General features: G+C 44.4%; 1 protein-coding gene across 3 annotated transcripts in view; it reads right to left on the bottom strand.

Moving 5' to 3' along the window:
• Positions 1 to 4,852, bottom strand: part of CREB1 (cAMP responsive element binding protein 1) — a 398,463-nt gene extending 393,611 nt beyond the window's left edge. Inside the window, exon 1 of one of the 3 annotated variants that reach the window (XM_078680315.1) lies at positions 4,622 to 4,852. The gene's annotated coding sequence lies outside the window, so the exon portion shown is untranslated. The remainder of the gene's footprint in view (positions 1 to 4,621) is intronic. The other 2 variants (XM_078680314.1, XM_078680313.1) reach the window with 2 other exon arrangements.
• Positions 4,853 to 13,408: the final 8,556 nt, after the last annotated feature.

The following is a 13,408-nucleotide window of genomic DNA, read 5'->3' as shown; positions in this document are numbered from 1 at the left end:
GTTTAGTAAGAAGGGGGGGGTCGCTGCTTGCCACCTTGGTTGCTTCAATATCATCCTAGCAGCATAGTTCTGTACCATCTGGAGACGCTTGAGTAAAAAGACTGGGAGACCCAAATAGATGGAGTTTGCGTAATCCAGGTGGGACAGAACAGTGGCTATCACAACCTGGGTAGTGGCCTCTAGCGTTAGTAATCGCCGAACCTTCCTGATTTTTTTTAGTTGAAAGAAACACTTAGAGACCACCTGGCCCACTTGTGCCTTTAACGAAAGGTCGCTATCCACAATGACTCCGAACGTTTTAGCCGATGGTGATGGTTGTGGAGCTTGACCCAGGTCTAAGGGCCAATAGTGAGGGCCCCAGTGTTTAGCGCTGTCCCCAGTCAATACCAGTTCTGTTTTCCCCGGCTTCTTTGGATTGATTATTATTGTGCATAAGATTTCCTCGTCACTTTATTGAGGAAAACTATTGGAAACACATTTACCGTTCTCATGTGGAGTTTTCAATAATTAAAAAGGACGTACTAGAGGAACAAAATTTGCCTTGAAGAAATCCGTAAGGACGAAACGCGTTGGCTACCTCACACGTTTTAGAAGAAAAAAGAAAACAAAATGTTTTTTTGAAAAAAGTTACAGTATGACCCGCTCTTTCTGTTCTTTTGAGAATTGATGTATTGTTATATGTTCTAATGGAGTGCCGGATCATTACATGCAACAACAAAAAAAAGGCGTTTGCACCATAATTAGGGCACCATAATTAGGAACAGTAAACTGGACGCTAATCACTGCAAATATATAAAACATCTTTTAAAGTAGTACAAAGAGGCATGCATGACTCGGTTCATGGACATGTGAACCCATAGTAACCATGCATATTAAAATGTTCATAAATTACGAAGGGGAGCACTAACAGGATAAAGCAGAGGTTACAAGAAACTAATTGCAAATGGAAATGTGTGTTTCTCAACATATTCTATATAAGAAATCAATAGCCTACATATTTCACTGCAGAATATGGACGAGTTATAATTACAAAAGATCAGTAGTTTTTTAAATGGCCTCAGGCGAGATTTTTCTGACTAAGTCCATCACAGCATAATCAATTCCACCATCAATGATGCTAGACATTTGATCCTTTTATCCAACAATTATTTAAGACTTTAAGCCCTTTTATATGTGAATTATGCTCTTAGAAATCATGCCACCTTCATCAGGTTCTTGCTCTAATAAAATAAAATTCACAAACCCCATATCCTGACAGAACGGGGTTTTTGGGATGCAACTGTGTAGGCATTCCAATTCAAACGAACGCTACATCAGTCTTTTTCGCTCAAAATAATTGCCTCAAAAAGCAAGGTCAATTCATTAATTGTTTTTTGTGTTAAACCAGCATAGTTACGGATTACTATTTTCCTTCACATCCAAGTTGCCCTGCTTTTTGCAAGAGTGCAGGGAATACTCGCCCAACATTTCTCGGATGGCCATTTTTGTTGAGACATGTTTGACTGAGAACTATATTAAATTAGGTCTAATTATTAGAAGTAATTTGAAATTCAAAACTTTGAATACTCCGATATTAGAAGGGCAACTATTACCATAGCCACTTTAATCGAATGCATATTGTACTAAATGTACCCAAAGCAAACTATGTGGAAATCCTATCGCGAAATACCCAGGATATATTTATTATCTGATGTCAAGGAAAATACGTTATCCTTTTAATGTTATCCACTGGAATAGGAAACTCGACCTCAAACAGCAGAATCCATTTTGCTACCGCCAGTCAGTAGATTTGTGCATACAAATATGGTTTATTTTAATAATCTTTTCCGGGCCAATACAACGCGTACACACGTAAAGCAAGCTTACATGCTAAGCAGCTTTGAGATAACTTTTTGACTCCGAGAAACCGGAAGGTTTAAAAATGAATGTCATTGAAATAGTACTCAACATATGTTCACAAATATAGCAAACTAGGAGACAGATGCACATTAAGGGGACGTGCGCTGTCCAAAAATGATACAACGTAACCAAGTGGAGAACGCAACAGTGAACAGACTCACTGACCTTCCGTAGGCAACTTATGCCGTGGAGTACACACATAATCGCGGTTTATTATGTTTTGTGGCATCGAGGTCCGGAATGTGCCACATCACTTCATGGGACAAGTGTGTTTTAGAAGGAAAGCCACACCTCCCCTTACATAAATGGATATTTTATAAAATTCCACAGGCATATTACTATTTACTTACTACTAAAGAACTTGCTAGTTATCAATAAATTAATCCCACCAAGGGAGGAGGAACTGGACTTTATTGCACAAGTCATGTAACCCATATACAGAATATAAATAAAATCAACTGTCGTATAAGTCCGCAGCCTCGTTAAACTGGAAGCATTATGCAAAGATGGTAATGCCTCCATTTGCTTACATGCCATCAGCTGATTAGTTAACTAACCTACAGTAAACCATTATTGAACTCTGTGCTTTAAAAACAAAAAGCAGGTCTGAAATATTATTTTTAATGCAGCTTGGAAGTTTGAGATGTTAAGATATGTGGTCCTATCGTCCTGTATTTTGCCTCCTTGTTAGTGATTAAATGCCTACACATTAAAATGTAGTTCCCACTACTACTTGCCAGAATGCTTACAAAACTGGGGACCCCCCCAAAAAACTTTACGCAGCACACGGCTATATTACGGGTCTGAGATTACTAATCAGTTCAGGTGAGGGCGAACTAGATCACGCTGGAACCCCTCCCAATATAAGTGTATAAGAAGCCTAGGAAAATGTATTTATTTGTGAGGTCAAGTGGGCAACTAATTGTACTACGGGAAGCGAAAATTCCTCAACATAGTATAAAAAAATTGGCGGCGTCACAGAAATACATTTTGTGACGAAAATGCCTACGCATAAGCTATAAAATATCAATCAAACAAGAAAGATGCATTTTGTACAAAAAATAGTTAACAAAAATTCCGTATATCACAATTCCGGGAGGTTTTCAGTGAGTTTTGGGGGGCGGGGATTGCAAGGCAGTTGCGTATGCGCTCTGTGTTGAAGTCGATGACGAAATCTTAAGGCAGTCGCTGCAACATTGCATGGCTAGCTTTGCAACCAAATAGAAAAGAGGGGAATTCCGAATAGGTCTGGCGGGCTTAATACGCATCCCACCCACCAGACAGCAACCATGAAGCGCCATACAGAAAGAACTCAAACAACTTTTATTTTAAACTTTATTCGTCGTTTGTTTGACAACAAAATGGGCGTCTGTGGGAAGAAATACATTAGTGGCATTAACCCTGTAAGTCTAATACAAAATAAACACAAACATTTGTACTGCATTCATGGCAAGTCTGTTGTGGTTCCCTGATGTTACAATACAATTACAAAATGAAAATTAGTTTAATTGAGCGTGGCAGAACATCTCTATTAAAAGGTACACTACAGGTAAGAAAAGCCTTTCGGTCTACGTCGGTTCAGCCTATCGAGCAACACGACAGGTTCATTAGGGGGAAAAAGGGTTGGGGAAGCATACAGACTGTCATTGATGGGGCTTTACCACTGCGACTACCGTTTACGTTAAGGCAAATGACTGTAGAGTACTTTTCGCCACGATGCGTGCTAATCGGCAGCGAGAGTTAAAGCTGAAATTATCTTTAATCGATAATATTAACACAACAGGTGAAGTCTCAAGCAAGGAAATCGTAAACAATACTTTACGATTATTCGCAAGTAGAAACATGTAAAATTGCTACACAAAGGCTCTGTCTTGGGAAATAAATGCTGGGGTGAAATACGATTTTAAATGGCATAAAACAAATCTATAATTAAAAAGGTACATATGAAAATAGGGTCCACAACAGCGAGCTTGACCACGAAGAGCCTCTAAAGCATTATTTATATTTAGGTGTGTATCTGTCCTCAATTGGGGATGGGGTTGTGCGTTTACATTGCAGGCCTGGGAATGGGTGCATCAGCCCGCTGCCTGTTTTCATGGGTAAAATGGAGGCTTCCCTCTAATGGCGATGCAAGCGAGAGGGCTCACACGGTCTCCAGCTCACTATTCACTATTAATTGTACTATAAACGCCCATGATGTACCAAAGGCCGGATCAGTTATGTTTCCCTTTACAACTGTTGTCTAACGTGTGATAGATACTCCGGTGACGTTTTGTTGTTCTGCTATTACGGGGAGAAGGGCTGGATTTCCTTAAGGGGGTGGCGAAGTGGACATTAATAAGGCCGGGCTGGCGCAGAACTCTATTTAATTAAATTGGTAGTGTACATTTAAAAGCGGGACTGTTTTAGGAAGAAAAATACTCGTTTCAGAGGCCGAAAAAATACGGGGCACATTTTTAGTCAATTTATCAGACTGCCCCCCACCCTTCGTGAGCAAGGCTACAGACTTTGTAAATTTGTGAGCACCCGCCCCCAAAAGGCTGCTGCGGTCGGGCTCCCCCGTTGTCCCCGCCATTATTCTTTGTTGTGCAGTGGCGAACGAACGGAGCAGTGTCGGCAGCCTCTGTCGCCTCTGTAGACAGGCAGGGCCGTCTAGGCGGGGAAGCTTGCTGCCCCCGTCCGCCTCGGCGGCCCCTTCGCTCTCGCTCCTCAGCTCTCTTACCGGTCTCTCTTGCTGCGCCGCCGTCACTGCTGTCGTCCGCTCCCAGGATCTCGCTGGAGTTTTATCCTCTCTCTTCCCCCACGTAACACACCGCGTCAAACTACACCTCGGCCGCGTCACTCGGCTGCAGCACACAGCAGTCTGGGCGCGACGGCGAGCCTCTCCGACGGACTGAGCGACGCGGCCTCAACAGCGCCACAGCCTGCCAGCCGTGGGGGTGCACTGCGCCTGCGCATGGAGGAAAGGGCGCCCAGCCGACAACTTCCGAACTGAGCCGAACGCACGAGCGCTTGAGAGCAAGCCCTGCGGATCTGAGTCCATGGGCATTGGAGTTGCATATCAATGTTGTTTGTTCTTGAAGTTCAGTATTATTTATTTAGAATGGTTGTTAAACTTCAGTGAATAAGGTTTAGTGATATGGTAAATTGCTATAATGTAACAACGAAGAAAAATAACTGGGCATCACCTAAATCTATGTTTTATTTATTAAACAGTTTATAATGTTTAACAAAAGCAGGGGCTCAACTAGACCCGACTTTTTGGGGCGGGGGCTGGGGAAGAGGAGAGGGGGGTAACTAAATCTTCAGTTAGTGGGGCGGGACAAGCATTGCAAGGATTGTAGGTGGAAATATCTTTATAGGCAATATGAAGGATAGAAGTGCGAAACTACAGTTTAAACGTATTAGACAAACAATCTTATTATAAGTGAGAGACTTGATTCCATATTTATCCCTAGATTCCTCACTTAGTTTTACTTTACTTTAGAGTCATTTGTAGCGCGTACGTATCATCCCCAAGGGGATCTCTCGGCGCCTGAGAAAGAAAGGCATTATATAAAGTGCGACTTAAGCATTTTTTTAAATTGGGACAAATTCAGGCAGTCCCGGATTTGTTCAGGGAGGTCGTTCCAGAGTTTGGGAGCCAGATAGGAGAAGGCACGACCCCCCATATTTACCTTCCTGATTCTTTGGCTGCAGAGCAGATTGCGGTTACTAGATCTAAGCTGACATGCAGGCTGATACCGTTTAAGTTTATTAGTCAGATAGGCCGGTCCCATTCCATGCAAGGACCTTAAGACCAGGCACAACAGCTTGAAAGTAGCCAATGTAATTGACGTAGGAGAGGAAGAGAGGGGGTTCGAGCTGGTTTATCGAGGGCGAGGCGGGCCGCTGTATTTTGCACAACCTGTAGTTTGGATAAAAGGTCCTCCCTAATTCCTACCAGCAAGGAATTACCGTAATCGAGGCGACTGATTAACAGCTCCTGAATGAGAGTCTTCCTGGCGCTGAGCGGAATCCATGGGAAGATCTTTCCCAGCATCTGCATGGTCCCGAAGCAGGAGCCTGCAAGCGTTTTCACCTGTTCCTCCATTGAGAGCTGATTATCAATTTTTATCTCTAAGTTCTTCGCCCAACTTCTCGGGGAGGGGGCCTCTCCCAATCCTGTTGGCCACCAATCGGAAGTCCACAGTTCTGCAGCCTTACCAAACAAGAGTATCTCTGTTTTTGAGGAATTTAGTTGTAGAAAGGTTTTCCTCATCCCGTGTGCTATGCTGATCATACAATTTAAGAACTTGGATTTCGTTTCAGCGGGATCCTTCTCTATATGTACAATCAGCTGCGTATCCTCAGCATAGGATATAGTTTCAAACCCACAGTTCCTGATGATTGAGGCCAAAGGGGCAACATCTAGGTTGAATAATGTAGGACTCAATATAGAGCCCTGAGGTACCCCCTTGTCCACTGCGCAGGGCTCGACAAATCTAAAAAATCTTACTTGACCTGCAGGTCGAGTAAGTAGACTTTTCTACTCAACCTAACATCAATTGCACTGGACCCACAAATTGGCACCTGGCCCTGCAGTAGCAGATATCACTCGCCAGGCAGGTCAAGTAGGCCTGAAAACTGGCTCGCCCTTGAAGAAACTCACTCGCATTTGCGAGCGGTCGAGTACATTTGTCGAGCCCTGCTGCGGTTGTAGATGACACATAGGATTCTTACTGGACACATTGGGTTCTGTCAGAGAGATAACTCTGAATCCATTTAAAGGCTAGACCTCCGACACCAATCTTTCGAAGCCTGTTCTACAGGATACGATGAGAGATGGTGTTGAAGGCTGCCGATAAGTCCAGCACTACTAACATAGCTGGGGAGTCCCTATCCAGCGACATCCTAAGTGTATCCGTGACCTCAAGCAAAGCGGCCTCCGTGCTATAAGATGCCTGGAAACTTGACTGAGAAGGATCCAGTCTCCTGTTCAGTTCCAGATAGTTAAAGAGATGTCGGTTTATTATTGTTTCCATAATTTTGGAACAACAGGGGAGAAGGGAGATAGGTCTATAATTCTATAGTCTATAATACGCCCTACTTTCCATTTATGTGGCAAAGTAGCTGTGACTAAGGAGATATTACAGATATCTGCCAAAGTACCCGCCAGGATCGGGGCTAGCTCATTCATAGCCCTGGGTGGTAATGGGTCTAAAATCGATCCCGATTTGGCCTGGGCCAGTAGAGCACCCACCTGTTCCCCCGTGATGATAGGGAATTCTTCTAGGATCGGAGAACTGGTGATTGCCTTGGGGGCCTGACTCTCATAAATATCCTCTACCGCCCCAAAGGAACAATATCTTGTTTCGATCTTATTAGTTAAATGGGATGCTAGATGATCACAGAGCTCCTGTTTTACCGGCGGGAGCGGGTTGTTAGCCCTCAGGCTTTTAAACTCTCTTAAAATAGTGAAGAGCTCCCGTGATGAATCTTTGGCTTCCATAATCCGGGTGCCTAGATGGGCTCTCCTGACTGCATTGTAGCTCTTTAGGTAAGTTCCATGGGCCTCACGATAGCAGCGATCATCTGCTGCAGATTTGGACTTTCTCCACCTTCTTTCTATTGATCTACATACAGCCTTTTCCTTTTTTAGTGTAGCTTTATACCATGGAGCGGGGCTACACTGAAGTCTTACCATCTTCACAGGCGCTATCACATCAAGAACCTCTGTGATAGAGGCCTCAAATAGCTCTAAGGCCGAATTACAGTCGTTCTCGATTAACAGTACGATCAAGCCTACTGAACGCAGAGGCTGTTACCCCTTTCCAAGCTCTACATGGTTCTGTGGGAGATTGTGGACATTCAGACGATTTCCGCAGGGTCCAGTAAAATTGTAGTGCTAAGTGGTCAGTCCAGTCTAACTCTAACGGGGGGGCCTACTCTTAAGTCTGGGATATTAGAGAAGATTGTGTCCAGTACATGGCCTGCCCTATGAGTTGGGCTGGTTACTCTGGAGAGAAACTCCAAGGACTCCATGGCTGCAAGCAGACTGGCTGATTCAACGTTTGTAAGAGCCTCCAGATGGTGGTTGAAGTCCCCTACTAGTAGAAATGTAGTTGCTTGCAGCGTGAAAGGGGCCAACCTCTCTAGAAGTGATGTGCAGAATTCTCTTTTGTTACCTCCCTGAGGATGGTACACTAGAGCTCCAGTCAGTTCAGTTATGTTTGCTTGCTGCACTCTGAAAGTCAGTAGCCCTACATTGGGGGAAGAGACAGTATGAGTCAAAGTCAGATGAGTTTTCGTACTCAAGTAAGATTTGTTTACTATCTGCTTAACAGTAGCACTTGAAATTGAAGGAGCAGAATGGGTGCAATATAGAGGTAAGGTGAATTTAAAGAGGCAGTAAATAAGGGTTGGATTGGGTCCACAATTGGGCCCGGGCAGCCAAACAAACATTCGCAGATTGCAACCTTTTGCAATAAACTGCTTGGTTACGATTGTAGAGCTACGTGATGGCAAACATTTGCGGTAATCGCACAGACCTAGACTTCCTTTTACACTCACCCTGGGCTTTCAGATATTTAATATTCTTTTTTACAGTACTGAGGAGAGGCCCTCCAATGCTCAGAGACTGGCAAAAGGTGTATATTCTTTGTTTAACTGCTAACATCACTTGAAAGTTCCAATAAAGGAAATGATGCTAGAGTGCAAATGCAAAAAAAAGAAAATAGTGTCCATTTCCTCAAATGCATGCAGTTACAAATAGCACAACATGGTTCCAGAGGCACTGGAGGGCTATACATGAGCATCAGATAACATTACAGATGGTCAGATTTTTTTAATGTTTTTTTTGGCCTGTGTAGATTAAGTTATTTGCAGAGAAACACAGAATGTTGAGAGGAATCTGAGGCTCAGACTCAGTTTCCCAGTTTCAAAGTCAGCTAAGGCCACAATCTCTCCTTGTTGACTGCAGTAATTGATTTATACAATCTACAATGGGTTCTGTTGGGTAAACTGTGGTGAGGGCTGAGCCTTGTCATTAACACTGTTATGTTAGCATGGGCTTATTAGAAGTTTAAACACCATTTTTCCTTTTTGTTGCTTTTGCACATGACACTGCATATAACTGTTGTTGTAAGTTAGGCTGCGTGAAATGCTTCACATGAGAATGGCTTGTTTTCAGCATCCCTAGACTTACATCGTGACTCTAGTCTTCACACTGAGTGCTAAAGCCTCCAAGGTTATCATAACAAGGTAGCTGTTGTCCGGGCTGATCAAGTCACGTTCTAGCCATAACATATATGCAGCTGCAAGCAAACGCGATTCTGGCGCCTTTAATAATGCACTGTAAGCATGATTTCGGACACTTGGAGGAAGCCCGTTTTCCTGAGGGACAGAGAGCTTTTGCAGAGCCTGATGTGATTCACACCTGCTGATCATGGAGGTATGGGGTCCTCCACACAAGTCTAAGAGACCTTCTATATTTTATAAAACATAGTTCCTAGCTAGGAGGGTGGTTAACTAGGGGCTACTGGACTTATTTTCACCATCATTGTAATATGATTTCTCCCTTTGTGTTTTATGGAATTGTAACAATGCTGACCATATTATTTCTAATCATATGTCTGCTTATGTTAGCAAAGATACTGCATCTTATGGCACGTCGTTAAAATAACATTTTTAACCCTTCCCGTGTCTCTTTTTTACTCCTGTTGTGGACTGGTATGAGAATATAACGAAAGAGTGCTCTTGCTTCCCACCATTCCTGAGTATAACCTAAGTCGCATGTTCTGGGTTGTCTAATCATTGGTTCCTTTGCTATAGGACGAAGAGCTAATGTGACACTGTTGCTAGCTGGTTAGAGTTCCGAGGCACTAAGGTGAGTTTTTTGGTACACCACAATTCACTGAGGTCCTGAATCTCTGTGCATAGTTCTGTGTAGGAGCAGAATCCCTGCGACATGGCCCACCTAATGTTGTGGTCTTATTGTGAGACTCTCGAGTAGTGCTTATATCAGTCCACGACCCCCTCACTATTGTTTCTGGTTGACTGTGGTGAAGGATAAACCTACCTATAGTTAAATAGGTCTTTTCAAGCTTGATAATATAAAAAACGGTTTCTAGTGGATAACTACCCAGTTGTGCTATTTTCTTTGCATTGTTCTATTATCTTTCTGTGTCCTTATGGTGGCCGTTGATATCCCACAGCACAGTAGATTCGCTGTTCGCAATCATTTACAGGGTTTCAACGTTGCTTTGGAAGGCATGGCAGTCATTTTTGTTGTGAGTGCTGACGCAGCTTACCCGTTTGAGCTTTTCTACTCATGGGTTATGTTTCTGACAGTTAATGCGGATATTAATGTTGTGTCATCCATAAGTGCCTCACAGGGAAAGGCCCCGAATATCTGACAAAAAAATTCAATACATACGCTCCCTCCCGATCTCTTAGATCGGGAGATCAAGAACTCCTATGTGTTCCTAGGATTAAGAAGGCTAGGCAAGGGGGTAGGGCCCTGTCTGTGACTGGCCAAAGCTGTGGAACAGTCTCCCCAGAGAGATCAGACAGTGTAGGGAACATCTTCCTTTTAGGAAGAAACAAAAAACTTTCCTTTTTCAATACTAGTTTATCCGACAAAGGGAAATAATGCTACACTGTAGGACCTGCTCTGTTCAAAGATGACGCCAGGGGCGCGGAGATACTCCTTCGGGAGTCGATTCCCAGCGCGGTACAAGTCTGTAATAAAATAAATAAATAAATAAAATAAATGTGTTTCATACATACACTCCCACTGCCGTGCCTGCGGAGTACACTCCTCATAGGACAGAGGAGATTCCAATTTCTGCTTGGCAGCACCACGTTTGGTTTGATGGCGCCCTTCCCCACACTCTAACAGCATTTAGATTAGGTCCTTTGTCCATTCCAGGCGCTTCTTGGCCTGTTTTGGGTAGATTTACTCCGCGCTCACATGCAGGGGAATGTCCCTTACTTGAATTAAGGCCCCTTAATGCCTCTGCTGTAACGGTTATTAGATCTTTGGTTCATTACATTTCCCACAACGTGCCAGGTGGGGGCCCTGGTGTTGCGGCGCATCCAGTTGGGCCGAACGGGTTGAAGCTTAGTCCCGTTATGGTTAATGCGGTTATGGGCAAGCATCCACAAGATAAGGATGAAATGCCTTTTTGGCTTGCCAAGAAATTTGACCAACTGGAGGCAGAGTTTCCTAATGAAATGAAATGAAATGAAATGAAAATGCGTTTTGTAAAGCGCGAATAGTTGCCCGGAGGCGTCCAAGCGCTGTGACTAAAAGGTGTTCTTACAGTTGGGCGGATGACACAGAGGATCAAAGGACCTATTTATTGAACAAAAAAGTTTTCAAATGTTTCCTAAAGGAAGTTAGGTCTGGATTAGACCTTAGGTGGAGGGGGAGAGTGTTCCACAGCCTGGCAACATTCAGGGTGAAAGAACGGCCTCCCAATCTGGTCCGTTTAACCTTGGGCACGACAGCAAGAAACGCATTAGCGGAACGCAGCTGTCTGCTAGGGAGGTAAGGGGTGATTAAAGGACGATTAATTGCTGGACCAGTTTCCCAGAATGACTGATGGGCAATACAGAGGGACTTGAAGCTAATCCTGTCCCTAACAGGGAGCCAGTGCAATGTTATTAGTCCAGGTTTGGCAGAGAGCCTACGGGGAATTTGCAGTAGGGTGCGGGCAACACAGTTTTGAATAACTTGCAGTTTCCGCAATGTGAAGTCAGGGGCTCCAAGATAGAGTGCATTTCCAAAATCCAGCCTAGAGTGGATCAGTCCCTGTACGACAGTTTATTTGGCCTTAAATGGTAGCAGGGGGAGTATCCTCCTTAACATTCTGAGGAGGCCAAAACAGGTGGCAGATAGCTTAACAACCTGGTAATCTAACGTTAGGGACCTATCCAGCCAAATGCCCAAGCTCTTAATGGCATTCTTGGGGGCTGGAGGGGGACCCAGACAGGCTGGCCAAATCGAGCCCACCGAGGATGGAGCCGAGCGTCCCAACAGCATGACCTCTGTCTTGTCCCCATTTAGTTTGAGACAAGACAGGGTCATCCAGCTGTTCACTTCGCTCAGGCAGCCCGCCAGGTCTACCATGGCCGCAGAGCCCTCGGCCCGCGTCAGAGACACCACCAGCTGGGTATCGTCCGCATAGGCAACGATCTTAATACCATATGGACGGACGATCCCCGCCAGCGGCCTCATATAAACGTTAAACAACGTCGGGCTAAGCGAGGAGCCCTTCGGGACTCCACAGCCCAAAGGTCTGCTGGTGGAGATGGTATTTCCCTCAAAAACCTGAAAGGTTCTATCACTCAGGAATGACCTGAGCCATTTCAGCGCTCCTCCCTGAATCCCGATGTCATAGAGACGCTGCAAAAAGGTTTCATGATTTACAGTGTCAACAGCGGTACTTAGATCGAGGAGGATGACTGCCACCGATCCTCCCCGATCTAAGATACCTCTAGTTTCTGCCAGAACTGCCAGCAAAGCAGATTCCGTCCCATTTCTGGGGCGGAAACCCGTTTGTGAAGGGTCAAGCAACTGATTTTTTTCTAAGAAATTAGTCAAAAGACTGTTGATGTATTTCTCCAATATCTTGCTGACCCAAGGGAGCAGGGAAATGGGACGGTAGTTACTGAAGTTGTTAATGTCCATGTTGGGTTTCTTCACGAGTGCCCTCACCCTAGCCTCTTTCCATGCTGGTGGGACCGTGTTAGTGGAGATTGAGGTATTAAGTACCTCCAGCATAACAGGAAGGATAGTGTGGCCAACGGCCTTTAAAGAGCTCGGAGGAGCAGGATCACATGGAGAGCCCGATTTAACCTGCATCATCAAAGTGGCCAGTAGATCCAAGTGTAGCAAAGGGATGTCAGCCAGCACAGATGACTAATTGCCTATTGTATCCTGCTTAGAGTTCGCCGAGGAGTCTGCTGGAGCGTTTAGAGTGGTGGTTGGAAAGGATGAGTAGATGAGATCCACTTTGTTATAAAAGAAGTCCGCTAGATCATTACAGCGAGCTTGTAAGTCTTCACTATTTACGGGGGACTGGGGAAGTTTAGTGAGACTTTTTACAATCAGGTAGATCTCCTTAGAGTTAGAACTGGCTTCGGAAATTTTTTGTGTATAGTACAGGGCTTGTGCTTTCTTTATTTCCTCCTTGTAGTCCCTGATGGAATTTCTGTACAGGGTTTTATCTGGGTCTGTATAACCCAGACGCCATTTCCTCTCTAGCCTTTTGCACTTACGTTTAATACAACTCCTGTGGAGAAACCCAGGATCCTTACAATTGGTTTGCAGAAAGACTTAGTGCCTGAAGTTGCTGACTGTGCCACTTGGGGTATGATTTTTGCGGCAGTCTATATGAGATGCTTCGGCACCCCATCAATGTCTGTCCTACCCTCCGTCATTAAGCGTGTTCTGGATGAGCACGGGCTGGAGGCGGCTGTTGAATTGGGAATGAGACTCGTTGGAGTGTTTGATGTAGTTTCC

The sequence above is a fragment of the Lissotriton helveticus genome, chromosome 3_1, assembly GCF_964261635.1.
Source record: "Lissotriton helveticus chromosome 3_1, aLisHel1.1, whole genome shotgun sequence".
Classification (NCBI taxonomy): Eukaryota; Metazoa; Chordata; class Amphibia; order Caudata; family Salamandridae; genus Lissotriton; species Lissotriton helveticus.
This window is presented reverse-complemented; position numbering and strand designations above follow the sequence as displayed.